The sequence below is a fragment of the Lepisosteus oculatus genome, chromosome 9 (assembly GCF_040954835.1).
Source record: "Lepisosteus oculatus isolate fLepOcu1 chromosome 9, fLepOcu1.hap2, whole genome shotgun sequence".
NCBI lineage: Eukaryota > Metazoa > Chordata > Actinopteri > Semionotiformes > Lepisosteidae > Lepisosteus > Lepisosteus oculatus.
This window is the reverse complement of record NC_090704.1, coordinates 35,002,957-35,028,470: the sequence shown is the minus strand read 5'-3', so window position 1 is coordinate 35,028,470 and position 25,514 is coordinate 35,002,957. Positions and strand designations below refer to the sequence as shown.

The window sequence follows — 25,514 nt, the reverse complement described above, 5'->3', positions numbered from 1 at the left end:
GCAGCTACAGATTCACTGGTTTCATTCTGAGTTTTTTTAAAAGATTGCTTTTAACAAGCATTTTAGTTATACACCTCCTATCCCTGTGAGCCCCACAAGGGGAGCTGAAGAAGGTCTTCTTGAATAATAACTAGCCCCACATGATTCACTAAACATTCCCATCTGCTTACTCGTTTTTCATTCCATATGCATGGGGATTGACTGATACAGTCCTCCTCAAATGCAATTTTAGAATGGGCATCAACCCTAATTATACATTGTTCTGGATTCAGTTTCCGCTGGACTGCGACCATATTCAATGTAAACACTGAAGTGCTCAAACAGGAAACATTTTCACTTCCATTATCTGTTATTGTGGGTATGTGTATTTTCTCTTCATGATGACCAGATTTGCTGTGCATTTAAATAGAAAAAAAGAAATGGTAATCCCTGACAATCTCTTTGGTGCCCTGACCTTGGTATTACTATAATCACCTTATCATCTTCAGCTTTTGGGGAAACCAACCCACTGATCTGCAGTTTTGAGGCCCATCTACTATAGTGACAGATCGTGCACACCAGAGAAGTCTGATCTCCATTTTGATGTGGAGGAAGTTCAGTACGGTGGTATTTAGCTTGCAGAGATTTAACTTTGGACCAAGTGAGTGACTGGTTTTATTCTATATTTGACAATGGTGCCAATGTACAACCAAAGTAGCATGCAATAATGTACAATGAGTCCTTGGCAAATTGTGGTACTGGACAAACTGGGAAATCAAGGCAAACATACAGTAAGAATTGTATAAGAATAGGAAACGTCTGAATTCCCAGGCACACTAACCATAATAAACGGAAGCAACTGCTTCAACCCTCATCTGATCTTTTATGTTTAGTTTCTTAATTTGTAATGTTTGCTTAATCATTCATTTGTGCTGAAAAGCCTTTACTAATTAGACACAGGGGCAGATCTTGTAAATTGCACTTGGGCGAATTTATGTCCAAACAGAATAATTAATACTGTAAATTATAAAGTAATAAAATGATTCTGTGACTTCAAGCCTTGCAGATATTAGGATCCTTGCTCTCATTCTAGAAAAGCATGTCTTCAGAAGAAGTACCCATGCCTGTTATATTAAAATGTGGTTTTCCCCAGTACATTAGAGGCCACAGTACAATTAGCAGTTTTCTGCATGGCTATCTATATTAGGCCCAGCAGAATGCACAATGCTCTGTCACCAGATATGCATATGCTTGTGTCCGTTCTGTTTCTAGCCTACACAGTTTGATTTGGCAAGGATCTACAGGTTTTTCTTTTTTGTTCTCAGTTTTTCATATAGAAATTTCACAGATTGCAAAAACGACAGCTTTTTACTTATAAAACCAAACATGGTCAATACATATGTTATACATTAAAGTATCTACTGTATATAATGCTACTATATCCATTCTCCACTACACTGTATAATTGTCTAAGCAATTAATGACAAGATAAAATGTCTATTGACTACTCTTAAAAAGCTGATTTATTTGTTTAACACTAGGGAACATCTACAGTATAAGTCACATTACATTGTTACATTGATACATTGTCATTCAAGTCATTCTATTAGAGTCGTAGTTACTGTATACCAATAATTAAACTCCTTTCTAAAGTTAGAGAAAACTGCAACACACAGAAAATAACTTTGGAACCCTTGTTCAAATACAAAAAAAACTCAATTTTACACAGAAAAAGAGTCACAAATGTTATTTATCTTGACTGATGCAGGACATAATTTTCCTTTCTGCAAAATGATACATCTAATCTCAAACCTCCACTACATATTACTTGGGGTCGACAGATGGCCAAAGCAGCATACATATCTGCACTGAATTTCCTCTGCCAATTAAAGCTTCAAGACATTGCCAAGTGGTATCAAAAAATTGCACTGAAATTTGGTTGTAGTGGCCCTCAAGATTATTGAAAACACCAACTCATTATGAGAGACTGTATACATTATTTAAGCAGTGTCCCTTGTTATTTACGTTTTGGTACAGCTGTAATTAAGCTAAAATGCATGTCCTTTTCTAATTGTAGCTTTGCGGTATGCATACATTTTATTGAATACAACAAAGTAAGGGGAGGAGGTTCCAGTTTTCATTGAGTCCCAAAGATTTCTGAATTTTAAAACACAGAATCAGTAATTTTTCAATCACATCAACCAAGACTTCCTTGTTTCTTGGCTTGTGAATTGTGTTAATTATGCATTGTTCTCAGATCATGTTGAAATAAGAGGTAGTGTATGTACTGTATATGAAGAGCAGTATATTGTTGATTTGAGAAAGTTAAGAAATTCAGAATTGATGCATTTTTCTGTCTTTCATAACTCTGAAATAAAGCATTTTTAATCACCTTGGCTTTACTCTTTAGATGATCAACCTGAAGTTTGTAAAAAAACTTCAAGGTTCTCAACACACCTTTAACAGCAGAATTACCAGAAACATCAAATCCATGAGCATGTTATTTAAAAACTTCATTTGAATCAAAATCAGTAAATTACAAAATCTTCAAAATTTAAGAATCTTATACCCACCTGGGCGGATACAGATGCTCTGATTCATGCTTCTTCAGAGACATCATCATATTTTCTTTTTTTCTCCATGAACTCTATAGCACCTTACAGCAGAGTCGGAACATAGACGGCACGGCAAATTCACAGGTGCAAGGTAAACTACTGTAGGTGGCTGCTATGTGGCAAACTCTTGTAAACCTAAGCAAACTCATCTCCAGTTGGGAGAAACCTCTTTGGAAATCCCAGCTATAGCTGGCTATGGAGAAAACACTGGACTTTGGACTGTAGGATTCATCAGGCTTTACCCATCAAATCACTTTCATTAACAGCTTATCCATTTAGGGGTCATGGTGAGGAAGCAATCGGGAACAAGGCAAAATACACCCTAGATGGGACACCAGTCCATCAGAGGGCACACATACTCCCACCATTGCTAATTTCACACAAGCCAATGTGTAAACTATTAGCATGTCTTTGGACTGTAAAGGAGAAACCAGAGTACCCACAGGAAACCCAAATGATCACAAGGAGACCGTGCAAATCCCACTCCACAGGTCCAAATTTGAGCCAAGTGCCCCAGTGCTCCAAAGCAACAGTGGTAAACACTGTGCTACAGTGCTGTCCATCCTTTCCCAATGAGGTCCTCAAATCTATATTAGTGACTAGAAGTAGTCTTTCCCCATTTGTCACCTTTTTCTTATCCCCACATGAAAATCACACCCTTTGCCATTTTCCGGTAGCAAAAGACTATGTTTTGTGAAATTAAATATCTTTCAGAAAAAAATGAAATTTCTTATTCTACTGACACTTTTAAAGCCATTTCTTTATAATTTATAACCTTGCAATGGTACTATATTCTCCTTGGTCCTATATTCCCTGCCATATTCCTGTTTAAATTAATCCTGTGTGCAAACCTTTGGGGGACTGAGTTAGAGTTCTGTTTCAAAGCCATTTAAAAGCCTTCTCTGAAGCACACATCTGTCTATTAAAATGGATACTGGGACTGATGTGAGTCTACCGTGTGTTTTTGTGTTGGAGGATTCATTGCTTTCTGCTATATTCTGTATGGTTGTATGATGTTTGTTAGTTGATTATTGGTTTCAGTTGCAACAGAAACTGCTCAATGGACCACATGCCCTTCACTCATTTGAAGCTTTTCTTATTGTGTAACATACAAGATAATTGCAAGTGTTTCTTTTGTGTTGTTTCATGATTTGTTTTATTAAATTACATTTAAAACTGAGAAAAAGTGTTTTTGTGGAAAAGCTTCACTGCAGTGGTATCAGTGTCAGTCAGTGTCCTAGCTTCTTTCAAGAAGCCAGATGAGTTCCTTTCAATCAGTTAGCTACAATCTACCAAATAGGCTAGATGGGCTCAATGGCTTCCTGCTGTTTGTAAGCTTTTACATGTTCTTATCATTCATTACTTAATGTGGGCAATCAAGATCAGAGAAGACCAGCAGATCATTAACCTGGCATACCTATAGAACTGTTGAATACGCATTATCTCTATCTTTTACTCTAGTATCATAACAATTATCATTGGATTAGCTATTAAAATAATTCATTTATAAAGGACATTTTGATTAATAGTGAACATGGAATGATGAATGGATGAATAGATCCTGTAGATTTCACCACATACTCAACATTTACAAGCAGAAGCTGTGTTCTCAATAACGTGAAGGTGCACAGTTTTTATGAGCTGGTCCATGCCAGGTTTTGTAATATACTCCTCTTGTGTCCAGGGCTCCTGTATTTCAGTGAGGCAGTCTTGTGCAGTACAAATACTGTATAACATACATGTCAATAATTCAAATTTTAGATTTTGAAACAATTAGGTCACAAAATTGAAGGGCCATTCGCTATGCAGAAAATTACCATATTTTAACACATTTCTTTTTGTTTTTTTTTAATTAAACATGTAAAGATTGATTTAGATAGCCTCTCCACAACAATCAATACCATATTGTTCCTCTCTGAATTCTACTTCCCAGTAACACTGCAATGTGTTTGCTCAGCACTTCCCTCTTGGCAGCGATAGTAGAGTACAGAATAAAGAAGAGTCTTGAGCTTGGCTTGACTGGTAGCATCAAATCCATATCTAACTCACTGAAGCTGTGTTGTTTATGACTTGGACATTAGAGGCCAAAAATGTCACAAGAAACTTTTTTTAATTGAATATTAATATTAGCAGATGGCTTTATTGGCCGTTATTTTTAGCTTGCTCTACATGAATTAGCACTTTGACAATTTCCTGGGCTAATAAATTCATAAAGTGTAGTGAAAATCAAATTTACAGATTTCTTCACTGCTGAAAACAGGATACCTTTCAATACAGTGGAAAATACAGTGGAACCCTGCCTTTCCTTTTTATGTATTGCAGACTTACAGTACAATCAGTAAGCCTTGCCTGTTTTGTTAGTTTACTTTGGAACTTGTGCAGTGTTCATTCTACCTAAATACCTGGAGGACTTAAAATATTCTCTCTTCTAAAACATGCATTTTACCTTGCCCTGTGACAGAAAAAGCTTAATTTAAGTTTAATTGGTTTAAGTGGTTATTTGCATTCTTGTCATGGATTAGAGACAGGTTTCTTTGTGTTCATGTTTAAAATATAAAAAACAGTAGAAATTATTGCAGGTTCCTTCTGGCAATGGTAATTGTCAATGACTGTAAGTGATTTGCTATAAATACCTGTTTCTCAAATTACATACTGTACGTTTTCTGTAGACTGTGAATTCATATTGACTTAATCTCGAATTTTGTACCTCAAAAAGCTTTTCCTGAGTATCACACAGGGCTCTGGTGATGTAATCCACTCTTTAACTGTCTGTGGAGAGACTTCTTTCCTTGTGTCAGATGAAAGTTTACTGAGCCAGACTTTATCAATGCTATCTATAGAAATTTTGCATCTTTTTCAGCTTAGCAGACCAGCTAAGCTCCCTGTTGTGCCAACTCCAGAGATCAGGCAAAATTAGGTCATGTCACAGAACATCTCTTCCTCAAAATTAAGATTTATTTATAAACACCACACCTGTTTTCATTTCTTCTCCATGAAGTCTTTTTACAATTTTTTTTAATGATTTTAAATTTCTCACAAAATGGCTAGAAAATACTAAGAAAGAAATACAAAACAGGCTTTTTGGTATAATGTGCCTTTTTTTACTATTTCTTGCAGGTAAAGTAAAAGGTGGTTTAATTCCACAGACTAGTCTTTTACTGTACATCCCTACCTTACAAGTAACACATAACTAGTATTAAAAAGTGTTGACCACCCTCTAGTGGAAATGAGTGCACAGCAGAAGAAAGAAGTATTTTCACACTAGGTTTACAACCTTTGTAACTTCAAGAAATGAAGCTTCAATCACGAGATTGAGAAGTAACTTATAGCTCCACAATGTTTAGAAAATAAAAAGCAAACAGAAAAACTGTGTATCCCATACTAACTTCTGATTGATGTATCATGATCTACAGTATCTATAGTCACCTGCACCTGTCGGTGTCTTTTTGGATTCCTACTTCCTACTGTCAGAGCTTTTTGGACTCCTTTCTTTTAAAGAAATCCAGCCTGATCTTCATGCAACATTTATGACATGCTTTTACATGTTTTACCGTACATGTTGAAACGATCGTAGTCAATGCCAAACACATTACTTTTCCAGTTGTTCATAAAATAAGTATGAACTAACTGGGGCAGAAGACAGGGGACATTAAATTCAGATGAAATCTCAACACAAGCCTGCCGATCCATTGTACTAAATCTCTAAAATCAAGTCTTGCTGAAATCAGAAGAAAACCTACACTAAATTGCACTGAACGCACTGTGTGGCTCTACACACAATATATGCTTTGCCATGAGATTTTTAACTATAAGAATGTTCTTTAAAGGGCCTACTCTAAACAGCATGCATCCAGAAATTCTTGGAAGATTTTGAACTTGCAGGTCCTACTCTGAAATAATGTCTTTCCATGTTCTTGTTGCTGTCTTGTTGGATTATTTGTGAGACTTCTATCATTCCTATGCATCTTTCTTGCCTTCTGGTTCAGCATTACTTGCATTGGCTTGTGATTAAGAAGCCAGCCATTGTGACTGGGAATTTTACACTGTCCTCCATTCCTCATCCCTAAATTAGAACATAATTTCTACTCTAAAAATGCATTGCTAAATCTCTTGTTTATGCAAACCCAAGTAAACAATTTCCAATTTATATAATCCTCAATAGTGAAATGCCATTTTTGTTTTTAAAACTAGATTTACTGCAGTATTGTGGCATATTACAAAACCTTTTAATGAAGATTTTAAAATGACTACTTTTTTTATAAATAAAAAAAACAGCTTAATATGACTACTCAAAGCCTCAGACCTTTTCAGAAAACAATGTCAACCCAAAACCATATAATGTGCAGCTACAATAGGATTTCCCAGTTAAAAAGTTGAACATTTTTAAGACGTTGGTCTTAAAAAGAGTTGTTTTCACTTAGTTGTGGTTAAAAGATTAATTAGAAATTCTCAGTGTTTAAAGTTGAGGTTTTAATAAAATACCATTTTACTGTATATACTTGCAGGTAATAAATGTTATTAAAGCATTTACAGTACAGTAGTTCTTACTACTGTTTAGAATTCTGTTTCCATGACATAACATACATCATTATTTTTTAACTAATTTGTGGTGTATTTGTGGTGTATTTGCAAAATCTTTACCAAGTTAATTACAATAGTTTTGGTCCATATCCTCATCATGTGTTCACCTCCAAAAAGTCACTCTCTTTGGACTTTTGTACGGTGTACTGTATAGATTAATCTGTTGGTGGTTTTGTATGTCTTACCTGTTGCTTCTAGATGGTCTGTATGAGCAATAAGCTGCTCTTTACATTCAATAGGTGGAGCTTGCAATGCATGTACCATATTTCTGATCTTTCTCGTCTTTTATAGTTTCAAACCCAGTACTGTGACAGAATGGCTGTTCAGCCCCCTGCTGTATTTGTCATTCCAAAATGCTGATTGATCTTTTGCATCACAGTGGATATAGATATAGATCCCCAGATCTCTTATGCGTCAGTCATATCTTTTTTTTTTCAGATGTTCTCACATCATGATGGGCATCATTAAGGAACACCTGGTTATGGGAAACCCTTATCTTTTTTCTGTTTTCTTACTGTTTTTATCATTTCACTTTCACTCTGAACTGAAACACTTGAGAAGTGGTTACCTGTGTACAGAAGTGTGAAGTGGAGGTTCTCTGCATCTTTTCCATTTAACAGCCAAATTTGTGCATTATCTCTCAAGCACAGAGCCTACTGGGATGTAGCCTAACAAATTGTGATAACACAGCTTATTAGTCTCAGCCCTCTGCAGCGATATGTCTAAACATTATTGCTTGTTCAAGGTTAAATATCATGCTGGGAAACTTTGATTATAAATGGTGGAAATGCAGACAATAGGTGTGTTCTGTTCACTCAATTTACCTTGTGAGTAGCACAGCATGATTTTAAAGTCATGAGGTAAATTTGCTGAAACTATCGGCAAAAGCTCAAAGATACTAATTTAGCAAGAGAGAAGGTAGGTTTGTAATACATGTTTTGCAATAGAGTTTGTAATTTATTTAAGTTGGAGCTTATTTGTCACTAAAATCTTGCACTGGTTTATTTTTTTTTACTTACTTTAATTTCTTTATCAGAAAGAAGTTTAGTATCTCATTTGTTTTAACAGTGACATACACTGTGTATACATTTAATCAGATAAAATATAATCAATGTACTTATCACATCAAAAGTCACCTGTTTCCCTGGTAAAAGATAAATTTTGAAGTTCAGTACAGTATGTTGCCTTTAATTGATTGGTCAGCACCTGCATCTTTCTTTTTCAAATCTACCCAAAACTTCAACAAAGATTTAATATCGACTCAACAAATCATAGTTATTTCCTAAATTTACAAGTGCAGTGTCTGGGGTGCCATTATATTGACAAATGTCCCAAAATTTTGTGCTCCAAAAAATTAAGTTAAGAAAGTTTACTCAAGGAATACAAACAATTTTCTGATACATCATGACACATGAAACATTTTCTGTCAATTTTGACTTTTTTCATTGTAGCCCCAGAAAGTTCTGAGTTATTAACGGGAAAAAGCATTGCATCAAGCTCCTCTTACATAACAATAAGTACAAGACAATGAACTCCCAAACTAACCCAAATATATTTTTCACCGCCTCCCCCGTTACATTACCTCATTGGCCTACATGGTAACTTAACAGACTCCTCAAAATGGCAGATAATAATTATTATACAGTAATTGCATTTTGCAAAATCCTTTTAAACACTTCTGTTTTAATTATCTGAATCTTGAGCGCTTATTAAAACCTAGGTCCTTAGCTGTTCTATATATTAATAATAATAATAATTGCTTACACTTATCAAGCGTTTTTCTGAACACTCCACTCAAAGCACTTTACAAGTAATAGGGACTCCCCTCCACCACCACCAATGTGCAGCATTCACCTGGATGATGCGACAACAGCCATAGTGCGCCAGAACGCTCACCACACATCAGCTATCAGTGGGGAGGAGAGCAGAGTAATGAAGCCAATTCATAGATGGGGATTATTACAAAGCCATGATTGGTAAGGGCCAATGGGAAATTTGGCCAGGGTGCCAGGTTAACACCCCTACTCTTTTCGAGAAACGCCCTGGGATTTTTAATGACCACAGACAGTCAGGATCTGGGTTTTACGTCTCATCTGAGGGACTGCGCCTTTTTACAGTATAGTGTCCCCATCACAATACTGGGGCATTAGTATAGTGCCCTAACACCTCTTCCAGCAGCAACCTTTTTGCAGCAAAGTTTTTCCCAGGAGGTCTCCCATCCAGGTACTGACCAGGCTCACACTTGCTTGATTTCAGTGGGTTGAATATTAAGCTATTCATTAATTTATTAAATTAGGTGTACTGCAACTCAATAATAGGAAAACTGCCTTTTTTGAAATGATCAACAAGCTACGCAGCCATGGCTGGATGAGATTCTCAAATCAATTACTGTACAGTAGCTACTGTACTAACTACCAGATCAGCAAGAAAGAACATAAAGGCCTCCTGTTTTCTGAACTATTCCAGTGATGGAGGGCAAAGGATGCCAATATTTATGCTTCCATCAATGGTATCATTTAAGATGACATGTGAACAGGGTCATGAAGATGTTTTCCTAGCCATATCTGTTCCTAAGTGATACAGTAGTATGGCAGTGACAGTGTCTCTGTAACAGACCATCCCAGTTTAAGAACTGGAATCAGGGCAGGGGCACCGGGGTGGAAAGGAGACATTTCATGTGTTACATTCGCACGAGGGAATTGGAAAATTAGCTGCACCTTTGCACACCCTCTCATATAAAGGGTATGCAGAGACGCAAAAGGGTGTCTTGCAAGAGTGCACAATACAGTATATTCATTAGGAGAGTGAGTTATGCGAATCTCAGGGCGAGATTTATACATAAAAAGAAACAAATTGTCTTCTTAGTAACATCCTCAGTCGTAGCCATGCCAGCCACTGGTAATTTGAAGACATGTGAACAGGGACATGAAGATGTTTTCCTAGCCATATCTGTTCCTAAGTGATACAGTAGTATGGCAGTGACAGTGTCTCTGTAACAGACCATCCCAGTTTAAGAACTGGAATCAGGGCAGGGGCACCGGGGTGGAAAGGAGACATTTCATGTGTTACATTCGCACGAGGGAATTGGAAAATTAGCTGCACCTTTGCACACCCTCTCATATAAAGGGTATGCAGAGACGCAAGAGGGTGTCTTGCAAGAGTGCACAATACAGTATATTCATTAGGAGAGTGAGTTATGCGAATCTCAGGGCGAGATTTATACATAAAAAGAAACAAATTGTCTTCTTAGTAACATCCTCAGTCGTAGCCATGCCAGCCACTGGTAATTTGAAGAAGGTATTTGGTGGTTTGGCCAAACAGGATCGACCTGGTGAGGGATTTTCCACTGATACTAAAGGGATTAAAGCAGGATCCAAGTTGAGTCTTCTTTGGGGCCTGCAATTTGCTGGGGAGATCACCAAATTGCATGTTCTTAACTCGACCCCTACATATAGATATACAGATGTACAGTATAGAGATAATACATGTACAGATTTCCCTGCCACACTACCTAATGAAAGGAAGTCTGTTACAATCTCATAAGTATGGGCATGGGACACCTCTCAGGAGTTGTGTTGATCAATTGGTAGGTGTCACTATTTCCTCAACAAGCATTACAAAACCCCATGAGGGGACATTGTGCTGTACAAGATGTTTTCTAGAGGTGGAGACATTAAACAGGGATTCTGATTATCCTGTTGACTTGAAGTGCTAGTTCAGACTAAAGTGCAGTGCATGCTTATTCATTAACCAGAGTATGACCAGGATTGTCTGAGAGTGCACAATAGGATGAGTGCTGCCAAGGCTAAGTGTGCTAGAGTCAACCAGAGTGTATGTGGAAATCATCTGTGACTGGCCTGGTGCTTTAGTCTTTCAGTTTTCTTAGTAAGAGGAGTACTGCTCCGTAGTAATGCTAACCCTCCTGTTGGACCTGAACTTGTCCAGAGATGCATTGGATGAGCATGTACTTTCCTTCCCAGCTATTTAAGAGGCTGTAAGCCATGTCACATGGCAATTACTTATTCCAATTTGGATACATGCAAAAATAGAAAAAACATGTAATTGTAAGAAAAGCTTGACCCACTGCTTATCAGTGTAAATCTAGTTTTTACAATCATGAACTGCCTTCCGTCTAATAAATGTCTTACATAATTCAGCAGTGTTTTTATTTTTGGGCCGGTAAGGTACATTTAAACATTATCTCCAGATGTGACACAGATCAGCCCTGCTAATGTTTGATCAGAGATCAGCCTGTGAAGTGAACTATAAGCCCCTTGTGGTCAATGAGATATTCATCTGTCATATGGAAGAGTCAAGCCCTACAGTGCAGACTGATTTTAAAATCTTAGTGCTGAGTTCCCAGCTGTCCGGTCTTGACATAGTGAATTGCCAGCTTTGAACCCAGACAGGTGACAGTCATAGTTCTGCTCTGCATGGGTCACTGTGTGCGCCAGTACTCTTCACTGTGCGCAGATGAGTGTACACTAAAAATTGTTCTCCGTCCACTTTTTATTCCAGCCTACTGTATGTGCTACAAAAGGGAAACAGATCAGATTACCATTACATGGCAATCTTGACCTCTTTCAGATTTTCCAAGCTCTCAGGCTGTTATTCAAATTGTACTGATGAAGCTAAAATGCAATTTTACTGGGGAGATCACCAAATTGGCATGTTCGGGTTCTTAAATCGACACCTACAGTACATATAGATACATACTGTAGGCATAGAGAAATAATACAATACAGATTTCCCTGCCACATTAGCTAACGAAGGGAAGTCTGTTGTAATCTCATAAGTATAGGGATGGGAGACCTCTCAGGAGTTGTGTTGATGGATGGGTAGGTATCACTATTTCCTCAACAAGCATTAAACTAATGCTCCAGCATACCATGAGGGGACATAATGCTAAAGAAGATGCTTTCTAGAGGTGAAGACATTAAATGGAGATTCTGACTATTCTGAATTGTCTTTGTATGGGAGTCTGATATGTTTCCTAGTATAAAGAAACAATGCCCATACTGGACTTAACTGTCCTCATTTCTTCAGTGGACTCCATTAACATTTAGTATTAACTAATAATTAATAGCTGACAGTATTTTATATTGAGAAGGTGGGCAGAGACAACTCATGCCTGGGCAGAGACAGCTCATGCCTTTGTGATTGTGTACAGTCAGAATAACATGCTGAAAATGTGAAAGATCAAGCTAAGACCCATTTAAGCTCCCAGCAATAGAGGCCGCAGCAGAATCCTTTGGCCAGATGTCACTCTACATGGTGCCATCTGAGAGTGCTGGCTGCCTGTTTTCCTACCAGCCCCTCCTAGAAAACTCTTTAGTAAAGTTGCATAGAAAAGAATGACATTAATCATTTAATGTCTGTGCTTAGTCCATACAAATATGCACTGCCTGCTTTAACAGATTCACCTTATGCAGAAGTGTGCCATGCTATCCAACATTCACAGTGGATATCAAATGCATAGCATGTTTTTTGACTTTCGTTTAAATCAACAGATCATATTGTACTGCCTTCCCTAAAGGGTACCAACATGGGAGGGATGAGAACATTGTACTCTTTCGTCCAAAACATTATGTGTATCACAGCTATATCCATCATTCACACATCAAGTCCTGTACTACAAATATCTGTCACGGATGTCTGAAGGGACGAACCGTGGAGAGGCAGGAGAGCGGAAAAAGACCCATATGCGTAGCGGCAGAACAGGGGATTAGCCAGGGCTCAGCAGTTCAGGTGTTGTATACTGTAGAAACCAATGCCCTCAGGCAGCGGACAAGGGGCGACCTGGATGCTAGGCAGGTCTCAGGACATCTGAACGTCAATGCTGAGCGAAGGTGAATGAGTGACCTGCAAATATATACTGTAGCCCCAGAGAGAGAGACACCGGAAGGACTGCAAAGCAAAGGAAACTAGGGACAGGATAGAGTAGGAGTGCCTACGCAGAGGGCGTGACAATATCAATGACTGGATTTGCTTTCAATGCCAGCGATGTAAGCTCTCAGGTGCAATAAATCACAGCAATTGTAAGTTTACTAAACACCAAGTCAGTCAGTTGCTACTGCATTTTTTACTCAATACAAGCTCTTCAAATCAATAATACCTTGTTGCTTTAAATATCAGGATCTTTGGGTCACCCTAGGCACATGTATTATCCTTTTTGTAAAAGCTTTGATGTGCTTGTTTCACCGAGTTCCAGCTCAACAATTAGTCATTCAATTGAATAAATAGTGTGAGAATAATCTACTGATTTTTCAGGTCATAACCTGTTGCTAAAATCTTCAGGATGCAGCCCTTGAAGAAAGGAGCTGAACTGCCACTCCCAAACACATGGTTTGCATTTACTGTCCCAGAGGGCATTGACTTTAGAGCCACATGCAAGCTTATTTAATCTTTTGTGGGATGTACTTAGTGATACATGTCTCACTTACAGAAAGAATGTCAATGTGACATGTTTTTCGGGGGTTTCTAGACTCTATACCAAAGTATAGCACAATAAGTGTTCTGATTTTTACATTAATCAGTCTAGGAAATTTAAATTAATGACACAAATGTATGTATTTATTTAATTCCCTCCTTTATCCTTCTGTTCTTCCTCCGTTGGTCCCTGAATCTGCCAGGCTACAAAGTGGACTTCATTTCTACCTTATCTGTCCTCTCCCTCTTGACAGTCTAGGTCTCATAGAAACATGAATCTCCTGCTTTTGTTCCTCAGTTGTACAGTAGATGTGTCACATCTTGTTGAATCCTATAGGAGTTCTTTACATCTAAAATATTTTATATGTTGTTACAATACAAGTTAGTGTACATTCATGTTTTTTCTTTGTATTAACTAATGTTATTCAGGTAATTGTACATACTGTTTGATTTTGTACTGTATACACTTATAATATGGTGTGTCCTCACATGTATTAGGGTTAATTCAGGTATTACTCCATAAAAGCAAATATCTAGTTCTACTACCACCGCTAACAATCCTAATAATTCTGGATCTGAACTGAATCAGAAACGGATCGAGATCTGCATCAGAAACATAGACGTCCTATTGAAAACTCCCAGTTTCGGTCGTGTGCCGGTATTTGTGGCACATAGTTTAATCTGTGGACAGAATGTTTGAAGAAGATAAATCCTTTTTTTGATCAATACAAAAAGGAGGAGTGTGCTTGTTCGCATACAGTATAAATACATTAACCTTTGAAACTACTGCCTTGTTTCGAAAACTGCAAACATGCATACTGTACACATCCAGTGGTCAGAGATTCTTCTGCTGTAAAGGACATGAAGTGTTGAGGGATCGCAGAAGAACTGAGCCACAGAAGTCCCTGGGAGTGTACGATTGCTTTTAGTATGACCTTGGAGACTGAGCTTCTGCCAAGAATAGATTTTATAGTGTGTGCTTCATTGCCACCCTGTCTCCCAGTCTCTTTGCTTGATGCAAATTAAAAGTGGTGTCCCTCGATATGACAGTTGAGCACGGAACAGAAACCTCCCTCTGTCTTGTGTTGATGCGAACAGTATCAAAACTCAGTGTGAAGCTGGCAACACATGTTGTGACCCCAGGGTCTGTTTTGGGGGTGTGTGAGATGGGAACACTGTATAATTGTGCCGTAACTTTGTTTTTCTATGTGTAATGCACTCTCACTGTCAATTCCTCAGAAGAAGGAATCACTCTCTGCCAGCCTGCTGCCCTTGAGCTTCTCTAATAGCATTGTTGGTGTTGTTTACTCAATTAATGAGCAAAGCCTGTTAATCACCATACACTTTCAACCTTTTCTCTTTCAATCTGGCACATTTCTCTGCCTGGACAGGTGTATTAGCAGCTGTGTCCAGTTCTACAATTTACACTACAGTAGAATAGCATTGCTGCCCAGCACAAAAACAGTTTGATCTATATATTTTTATTTAGCTATTAGACTGCAATCACCAAGTATGATATGCTTTTTAGAATGTGAGAGCATTCTGTTGACTAAAAACAAACACAGGAATTTTGCAATATGGATAGCAATAAAACATGACCATTGTAATGCTTTCTAGCTGCATAGTCAAGATCCCACTTCTTCTGGCGTTCTCAAAATTCAAAAACTCTTTTAAGTCTTGCTGAATTTTTCTAGCTTCAGAAATATCTTGAAATCTAAAATGGTGTAACTAAAGCCTTGACGTACCTTGTATTTGTTGATAACTTCATGTTTTTGCACCTGAAACTCAGTTGGATGTGAAACTGCATTTTATAATACGCACTGCAAGTTATTTTAGAGGAAGTATTACTAATAAAGTGTTGGCTGTAATGAGATGAATGCTTTTGTCCTGGTTGTATTCTAACTTCTAATTGTATCTTACTAACAAGCGTAGTTTGTATATACTGTTTGAGTGCTTTGGAAATGTATCATATTTTATTTGTAGCATATTATGTACTTCTAAACAGCCAAATCTAAACAGCTAAATTTAAGTGTCGTTTTTTCATACTATTGTACAGTATTATACTGTATAATTTACTCTGGTCCTTTGATTGTAGCAATGATTTCAGGGATCACCTTCTATACATTGAAGTATGAAAGGTATCCCAGATTTTCCTTGATTCTGCACTTTGCTATGAGTATGGCATTCTAAAAGCGCCCACAGGCTGTTTTCAGCAAAAAGCATTTTATCAGTGCCACTGTTTACACTCAGAACAGCACCAATGAAGAACATATGCAAGCGGATGAAAGCTGAAGCACTTGTTACCATAAACAGTTATTGAACTGTGACTGGCACATTCCCAGATTCTATCTACTACCTCTCCATACCACTAAACACATGTCCTCGCCACTTGAAAAGCATCAGTCCAACAGCAAACTCATCTGGGCGAAGTCTCGCCAGATTAAACCATGTGGTACTTCAAGTACATACTCTACACACAGGACCTGACTCGGTTGTTATCTATAACTCACTTCTTTCATAGAAAAGGAACAGAAAAATTCCACACTGATCTTGTAAAAATGCACGGGGGTAAAAAAGAAAAACAGTACCATTTGAGGTATTTCAGATTTGAGCTGCTGCAGATCCTGTATATGGTTTGACAGAAGATAATAGATGTGAACCTTAGGTAATATCGTATGTGAACCTACAGGTACTTATGTATTGTAACTCCTGATTGTGTTTAAATGTTTAAGACTTCTACACAGCAGCATAAAGAAAATAAATATTTTTCTTGAGCTTGAGGAGTGCATACCTCATTTGACACACAAGGATGTTTGTAAAATGCATAACTTCCATATAAAGACATTTCTAATGCACAATCATCCACTTTCAGCAGTCAAGCAGACTAACGCAGATGCCACTAACTCGCCCTATTGATACTCAAGTACTGCACCTTCTGTATAGGTAAGCAGCTGATTTATACATAAAGTATTAATATTGCAGCAACTGTTCAATAGAACTCTCATTTCACAGCGGTTTGATTAATTGTAGGTTTCCAAACTGCAATTTCATGCACAAATTATGAGGCATCATATTTGGAATTGCATAAGAACAACACTGCCAGTTTTCTATGTTTTATTTCCAACATGCTCTATGTCATAACTGTTATGTGATCATGGATTTTCTATAGTGTCTGTGGAAATAAATGTTTTCAGTACAATGGTATGCTCTAGTATTCCCATTGTAAAGTCGGGAAAGCACAGTGAACAACAGTAACATTCACATGTGATGGCTTACAGAAATGATAAATCTGGAATGGATGAGACAGCCATGTAAGTAGAGTCTGATAAACTTTTACTAATACAATATGAAAGTGCTAAAAACCTCACAATGCAAAAAAAACGAGTGTGAAGTGATTTAATTAATAGAATCCATTCTGGATTAACAGGTCTTTTTAAAAGATCATTTGACTAGGTAGAGTTCAGATTGTTTTTGAAAGACAGAGAGATAAACCATGAATATCATCAGTCTCCAGATGTCGCGCTAAAGGCTAAGTGCAGCGGACTTCTCTTCAGTCAGATCAGGAAACACGAAACTTTGAAAAGGAGCAGAGACAAACAAAAGAGTAGCAGGCAGAAATGCTGCTGAGGGGAGCCAAGGGAAAATCCACTGAATAAAACAGGGAGAGGGAGAATTAAAAAAGGAAAATGCCCCTTAGCTTTTGCAAGGCAATTACAGCCCCCATCTCTTTCATGGCAGGACTGACGGTCACACATTCCTGTCACATTCCCAGCATACAGTATATCTAGTCATCTGCTTCACAATTTACTCTCTTGCAGTGGGCAGTTCATTTGTCCCTTTTTTTCCAGAGACAGACTGGCTGTATCTCTTCACAAAGCCTAAGTGCAGCATCTTTAACTGAGAGCAAAGGCACTGTTTACTCAACTCCTTCTCTCTGCTCGCTGCAACAGTTGGAGCAGTCTCGCATCTCTGATAGAGTAATGAAAAATGTCCATTACAGTGCATCCTGCAGCAACAGATAAACAGGACAAATCTCCATTTACATAAGACACGAACTGCTAGTGAAAGAACTTGAGAAAAAGACTCAAGTACTATATGTATACTATAATTTTTACTATACTATATACTATATGTACAGTATGCTTGTGCGTAGAAATATGTACATTGACTACAAGTATGTTTGTGATATGGGAACAAAAATAAAAAAGCAATTTCACAGCAGCTGTATCAGTTGCATGCTTTACTCTTTTACTCTTGCAAACTGAAGACTCTTATGCAAACTGTACTGCACAAAAGCACAGAGATTAATATTTCATTCTCACATGTTGGTCACATTAAAGGGAAAATACCAACACCTGGATTCAGCAGTTTATAAAACCAGAAATGTATCAACCTGCTAAACAATATGATTCGTATTTCTTATTCTGTATAACAGCACGATATGTAGTGTATTTATTAAACACAAACACTCATAGCCATCTCCTGTTTTGTTTGATTACAATACTAAAGTGAAAAAATAATAGCTAATCGATGCTTCATGATCTAATCCTTTTTAACAGGGAAACTTACATCACAAGGCTGCAACAGTTCAAAGCAAACCCTCCTGTATGTTATTCAACAAAACATGTCTTTCAGGCAAAAGGAATTCACAGTGAGCTAAATCTGTTACACGGTGCCGTGAAAATCTATAACCAGCTAGACAGATGTTTGCCTCTCGTCACATTCCTTGAAGCAAACCTGTGCAGATTAGTTGCACGGCTTTGATCCATACTTAGCATCACCTGTTTAAAACTGAATGCAACTCTGCTGTGAAACCAAGGTGAGACTGAATTCTCTTGTCTCTTCCCTAATTCCCTAGGCAGAAAAAATAAGATTTAAAGCTGCATGAAGGCAGCTGTGCCTAAAAAGAATAATATTTATAGTGATATGAACTGTCATGTCCTCAAATCCTAGAAACTCAACATCAAGATTTGGAAAAAGGAAACAAAAGTGTTACCTTTCCTGGAAAGATGCAAAAGTATAAATACATGAAGGGAAGCACAGAGTCTTTCGGGATTTGAGGTGCGGTTCGTACCTGTGTTGGCAATCCACATCCAGCCCAGACTCCTGAAGGCTCATCCCCTGGTGGTGCTCACCTGCCTCAGGTTCGTTCTCAGCACTTGTTTGAGTCTATTTCTGTGTCAGCGGTGCCCGCTGTGAGGGTGGCATGCTGTCCAGCACTTGGCAGAAGGTCACATTATCCCCTTTGCTGTTTGCCGGAGAGCTGCTGCTGCTGGGGAGAGTGAATGTTTGATGGTGGGGAGGAAGGAGAAAGTACCAGCAAGCCCTTCGTAAATTTCCTGTTTGACGGCTTCTAGGGGAGAATTAAAGTTGCGATATCCGCCTGGGGTAGGTGAGAGCAGGTAGGCAGCCGAGACGCTGTGTGTGACAGTCAGAATAGAGAGCGAGTGAGAGCAGGAGAGTGTGTGTGTGTACGTGAGTCTCTGTGTGTCGGAATGCAGCTCCCTTACAGGGACCAGACCAGCCTTTTCACCTTCAATCAGCTGTCTAATCTATAACCCTCCACAAACCTCTATTCAAAAAGAAAGAAGAGAAAAGTGGACTGACTTTTACGCAAGCAACAAATACATTCCGTTCTGTGTCTCATCTCTTTTGACCCTCTTTTCCTTTTTATTTTTGCCCCTATAAAGTCTCGTTGGCAAACTCTCTGCCCATCCTCTTGGCTCTGAGGGGTCCAGTGTGATGCAGCTGGCTCCAGCGTTCTTCCATTAAATATCTCCCAGCTCTCCAGATGCAGGAGTTAAACTGCCAGGCAGGCGGGCTCATCCGTGCAGATGGCAAAAGGCAGTACGAACAGCAAAGTGCTTTCTGGAAGTTGGGAGAGCTATCTCAGCCAGGTTGTGCACAGATTCCTGCACAACCCCTCCCCCTTTTCTTGCTTATTCTATTCAGTTGTAATCCTGGTCTCTACTCTTCATGTCATGTGAAGGGCTTGTGAGCCCTAATCATTATGTTGCAAGGATTTATCCTACGTCTCTCCCTCTCTCTTTTCCTCCACCCCCTCCCCTCTCTCTCTCTCCCCCTCCCTCTCTTTCACTCAGCCCTCTGCTCTCTGACTCAACATAATCCATGTCCTATCTTTCCCCTACAGGTTGTTGTACAGTCTCTGCCTTTTTTTGCTTCCACCCATGACTTGCACAGCTTGTTTTGCTCTCCCCTGCTCCTCGTCTTTAATTCTCTATTTTCTGCCTCTTCTCCCTGGCAGGTGAAGACACATCAACAGGTTCTGAGATACAGTATTCTCCAAGGAGTGAGGCTGTCTGGCAGGGATTTAGTTCTCTGTTTCTACTTTCTCTGCCCTCTGCTTGCCTGACACTTGATATCTTTGGACTTCCTCTAGAAGGAGACTGCTGGAGGTGTTTCAGGGAAAAGCCACTAGAGTGAAGTAACTGAAGAGCGCAGCATGGAGTTTCATTTTACATATTTTGCTACTGTACTGTACGGTGCAAGTGTTTTTTTTTTAACAAAATGCAGTAGTCATTTTCAGTAGTCAGTGGTTCTTCAGTTATCTTTTGGAGTAGGAAGAAAATGTTTTAAGTATGAGAATTTATGTTTTCTGCAGAAGCCTTCTGTAGGAAGTTTTTCAAAGCTTTTTAGGGCTGAAAGGTAAAATTACTGTAGTTTGAAAGGGAGAGCAATAGGTTCTGCAAGTCTAAGAAAACACCAGATAGTGACAGAAAAAGTGCCATGATTGTGTATACGTGTAGATTTTTCATTTAAAGAAGAGTTTAATTAGGAAAGCAATAGAGAAAATTTATGACAGTTTCATCGGAAAATCTTGTTTTTCCTTTGTTCTAGAATGAAATGTTTTGAAAGATCCCATGCCTTTGTAATTAATAATGTGGAGTGTGGAGTGATTGTGGTAACTTGCTGCTGTGAATCTGCCTTTAATCTCTGGTAACTTCTTTTTACTGTATTTTGGTGCTTATTTAAATCTAACTGTGAATCTTAACTATGTGGCTGTTACTGTTACTTAGCCTAGATGCGTGTCACATTCCAATTCCTCTGAAGTCCCTGTCTCTGTGCCTGTACAATCGACATTAACAATAATCCCCTGTGTTTTTCTTGTGTGAGAAAGTCTGATACCCCTTTCATAACCTTTTGTGTTGATTTCCTTACTGCACTGTTAGACGGTCTTCCAACAATTTAAAGAGCTTTGGTCTAATTTAAAAAAATAACACCAAAATAACATTTTTAAATTTTTCACATTTTTGGCAGGTTAGTTTTATTGTGAAGTTATAGTAGGTCACTGAGAGCACATTAGTTATTCTAGAAACCTGCCTTTTTGAGCAGTTCTAAGGTCTGCTACGGTCATAAAGTCGTTTAATTATTAATAATCACTGCTAACATAATATTCATAATATTAATATTCACTGCTATCATGGAGTTATTAGAATAAAGGCCAAACCTTTTAATTTTCAGATAACTTAAATAATGTACCTGAATTTGCTTGAAGTCCAAAGCTCACAGGGTCTTTTGGCATAACAGTGGTCTTTGGCTGAAAACTGTTGTGCTGGCAGAATAAGTCAATTATATTGACAAAAACATAATTCATCCTAACAGGAGAAGCTCTGTCGTTCTCATCTCTCTTGTATTTTTCCTGTTTCCAACCAGTGCTATTTAGTTGTGAGTTTTGGTTTCACATCTTTCAGCCTCCTCATTTCTTTTCACTGCCATTTTTAATTACTTGTTTTGCCATTCCTTTTTTCACACTGTTGGACCTGCAATGAATACTGTATGTTTAAAGTATGATTAAAGCAAAAATTTGGGAAGAACAAATGATCAAGCCTGCTAAGCCCATCATTCTGATACTTAATGTTTTTAGCTCTACAGTATGTAAAGAATATGAAAAATGTTATATTTTAAAAGTCTATCTTCTAGAAATCAGAATCAATCATACAAATCCTTGCAATATATTTATAGCAGCTTTCATCCGAAAGAATCCCAAAGAGAATGGTATTACATTTAGAAGAGAACCCGGTTCATCCAGCATAAGGAGCCCAACTCGAAGGTCAGGGCTGGAGAGAGAAATTGCTTCACTAAGTGAATTGAGGGGAAAAATTAGGAAGGTCAGATTTTACAAATAGTACAGTATACAGTACTATACAACCCAGTAAGTGTACAATCAAAATTGAAAAAATGAATCTATTTATACTGTCCCAGTTTGGAGATGTTCCTTTTAAGTAAAATAGCTAGTCTAGTTTTTCTTCATTTTTCTTTTTATTAAATCAAAGCACATAAGCGTCTCTTATAATTCCCTCTCACATAAATGGAGTGTTTTTGTCAGCTTATTAGGTCACTTTCACTCAATTAACTAGTAAATACTGAGGGTATAAACATGCCAGAAAAAAATCTGTACTTATTATCTAAATCCTCAAAACTGTATATTATTTCAAGGCTGTCTTTCAGCAGTTAAATATTTTTTATTGCTGCAGACATTTAATAGCACTTTAGAAGAGGATAAATGTGTTCAAAGAAATTACTCTCCAATTTTTGATTAACTTAGAAATTTATATTGTCCTACAAAATAACGTCTGTACCGCACTGTTAAATCCAAAATTCTCAGAACCTTCCAGTTTTTAACATGTTTATTTCTTGTGAGAGTTCTGTTGTTTTATATCAATTTTTTAGCACAGCGTAATTAATTAATCACTTTGAAGAATGGGAACACTGTGATGGTGCTATAATATAGCTGTGAATTAGATGATTTGTATAAAAATACCAGAATGATTCTCTCTTTAGTACTAATTTATTAATTTGTTCTCTGTTGATGGTAATTTTCAGAATTTGAAAACTCTTTTCTTGGCACTAACCAAATGACACTGAAGTGAATAGCTAATGTGTTTTTTAGACTGTGGTACAAAAAAAAACATTAATACTAAGAAAATCCAAGAATACTTAATATATTTTTTCACAAGAAAGGCAAAATCATGCTGCATTACTAACATTGACCAGTGTAAAGAGAATGTGAACTTGGGCAATCAAGACAAAAAAAGAAGCCCTCTGATAAGACAACAGCCAGACCTGTTTATCAGGACTTTGGGTTTGTTCTGCACAGCATCTGAATTTCATTTAGGAGCTCTGAGAGCTTTTTTATTGTGTTAAAGATACTGTAGGACAGACCTGAAAGCCAGGATGGGATAGCTATACCCCTACACCATTATTTAGAAAATCCAACTAAAACCCACCAAAAACTAGAAGAACACTTTGGTTGTATTCCTAAGTGTATTGCAATTAATTGACTGGGCCAGCAAATTTTAAATTACTGACAGATCTAATTTGGGAAATAAAGTTAACATTAATGCATTGTACAGAGCCGTGCCATGTTAAATCTATTGCAGCAACACACCAGACACAAAACAGAGTGCACAAACACAATACAGTCCAGTTATTTGTCTTTGTGGCTCGTGCCAGGCCCAATGCAAAAAGTCTTTATACAGCAGGGATAGAGGTGTTGAGGCAAAACTGGGAAACTGTTTTGGGGATCTGTCAATTTAATGGCAGGGCTCTTTACAATGTATAATTGTAAACAAGCATTGCATATACCACATTAAAGCTATACTATGTCTAATACAACGTTATGTTCATTTACCCATTCATTGCAGTCAAGCACGCCTGCTTTCCATTTTGTATGAAATGGTTGCTGTTGCAAGATGAGGACCAGAGCGATGGCTACAATATGGCTCAGGGCCATTGGACCCTAGGAGTTCATTTTCACTTTGTTCAGAAAGCATACCTCCATACAACACTGAACACTCCCCTGCTGTCTGGACCTGGGCTTCTTCCAAGACATACAGGCTGACTGCATCACCACCTGCTCCCCACAGTCTGGCAAGACCTTCAGGTCCACTTTGAGTGATAAGAGAGACCTGAAGAAAAGTCAGCAACACTTCATCTTGCAGGGTTAACATACCATGCTTACACTTTTAGATTAAATATGCAGTAAACATTTCAACAGAGCACTAATAGTGTTTGAGACCTCTAAAAGTGATCAGTTCCATGTTACAAGCAAAACATTGTCTGTTACTATATACAAATGTTTTATAAATCTACTGTATGAATACATTTTACATAATGTATAGAAAGACAACTGCAGCTTCCAGATTAAAATGTTAAAGAAGTATTGATTCACAATGGTTAAGAATATGGGACAATAACTGTTAGAATTTCATGTGGCCAAATAATGTCACATTATTTCTAATATTTATGCTTGATAGACTACGAGAGAACAGAATATGAACTTCAACTGATATTTGTCTGTTTTGTGCAAATGTTTTGCTTGAAAGCTTTCCTTGCTATACAATTATTTCAAAACATTGTATAGTGTCACATAGGCTTTACCCAGGAAAGGATGTGCATTTTGGCAAAACCGTTACAATCAACAATACTTTGCAATACACAGGAGAGCATCACAAGACAATTCAACATGATTCATGTTTATTCTCTCTTCTGTTTCTGAGTCAATACAGTCACCAACTTAAAGAAGTTTTGGAGATAAAACTGGAACTTTCAGTGAAATCAGTAAATGTGCATATTATAGAATGTACTGTATATTGATATGTGTGAGTTATGTAATATTAATGTGATTCTATTTGTGAAATGGGATATTTCACCTTCTCTCTTTCCCTTTCTAAGAATTTCAGCTTCATCCACTCTACAGTTCTATACATGCATCTTAAACTGTTTGATGCTAGCTATTTTGTGTCCCTTCAACTAGCCCACCTCTTTTGATCTCTCTTCTAGTCTTAATTAAAACAGGCGAATGCTGTTACTGTCAGAATACTTCAAACTCATTTTATTATTCAGACATACAGAATGCAATAAAAATCAATTGAGCACACCACAGAGACATCGTAATTGGCCAGTCCTAATCCTTTTTGCTATTTCTAATTAATTCACTTTCTTATGAAGGGAATATCAGTATCAGCAGCTCAATGAAAGAGTTCTGGACAATTAATGGAATGACCTTGTTTCCAATTGGATTTTTAATTGTGCCCCAGTAATGTTTTGTCTTCTCTCAAAAATTAGATTAATTTTGTAATTTTTTTGTTCTTACATATTCACACACACATTATACAGTATATACAGGTGATCTATAGTATGTATGTTATATACTGTATGTATGAGTAACCATAAATGTGTAATTTATTTTATATAAACCTTTTATACAAGTGACTAAATGGCTTTTTTCCCTTCCCCTGAATTGCAAATTGCACCATTATGTGTGACTATCATTCAGGCCGGGATATTGCCTGAGAGTGCCACACTTGCCTCTTGTAAAATGGTTGATTATTCAACCCCCCAAACCTGTTAAAAAAAGCCCAGCTCTGTGCCGTCTGTCAATGCTGACACCTGGCGGGTAATTGTTATCAGTGGAGCTAATTTGCTCTTCTGGATGAGGTTTGTAAAGTGCAGGTGTTACCACTCTGCTGACAAGAGGAGATGTACTCCAGTCTCAGTCACAGGTGGAGGTGAGCAGGAGGGCTTATATTACTCAGACATATATTTCAGCACAGAGGTGCTCAACCCAGGGTAATTAACTGGGTCCCCAGTGAGACACTTAGAACCGGCACAGAAATTGATTTCTTGTCCCTTCTCTAACTAAGGTTAATAGCAGTAATATAAAGTACTAACCTAGGAAGTGCTTTTAACCAAAGTGCTGTCAGAGACGAGACTATAAGAATACACGAATGATTACAAACAAGAGAAGGCCATTTAGCCCATTTGTTTGAACAAGTCATTTTCCTTCACTCCCAGAGCTACTAGCTGCCATATGAGGAGCTGGTAACAGTTCATCAGTGAGGTTTTGTTTACGGAATCTTGTACTTTGAGCTTGTTTCATTCATAGAA

General features: G+C 37.8%; 1 protein-coding gene across 1 annotated transcript in view; it reads right to left on the bottom strand.

Annotated features, from left to right (window-relative positions):
• grin2cb (glutamate receptor, ionotropic, N-methyl D-aspartate 2Cb) overlaps window positions 1-19,593 on the bottom strand; it is a 91,755-nt gene extending 72,162 nt beyond the window's left edge. Inside the window, exon 1 of the mRNA XM_006635094.3 lies at window positions 18,679-19,593. The gene's annotated coding sequence lies outside the window, so the exon portion shown is untranslated. The remainder of the gene's footprint in view (window positions 1-18,678) is intronic.
• Window positions 19,594-25,514: the final 5,921 nt, after the last annotated feature.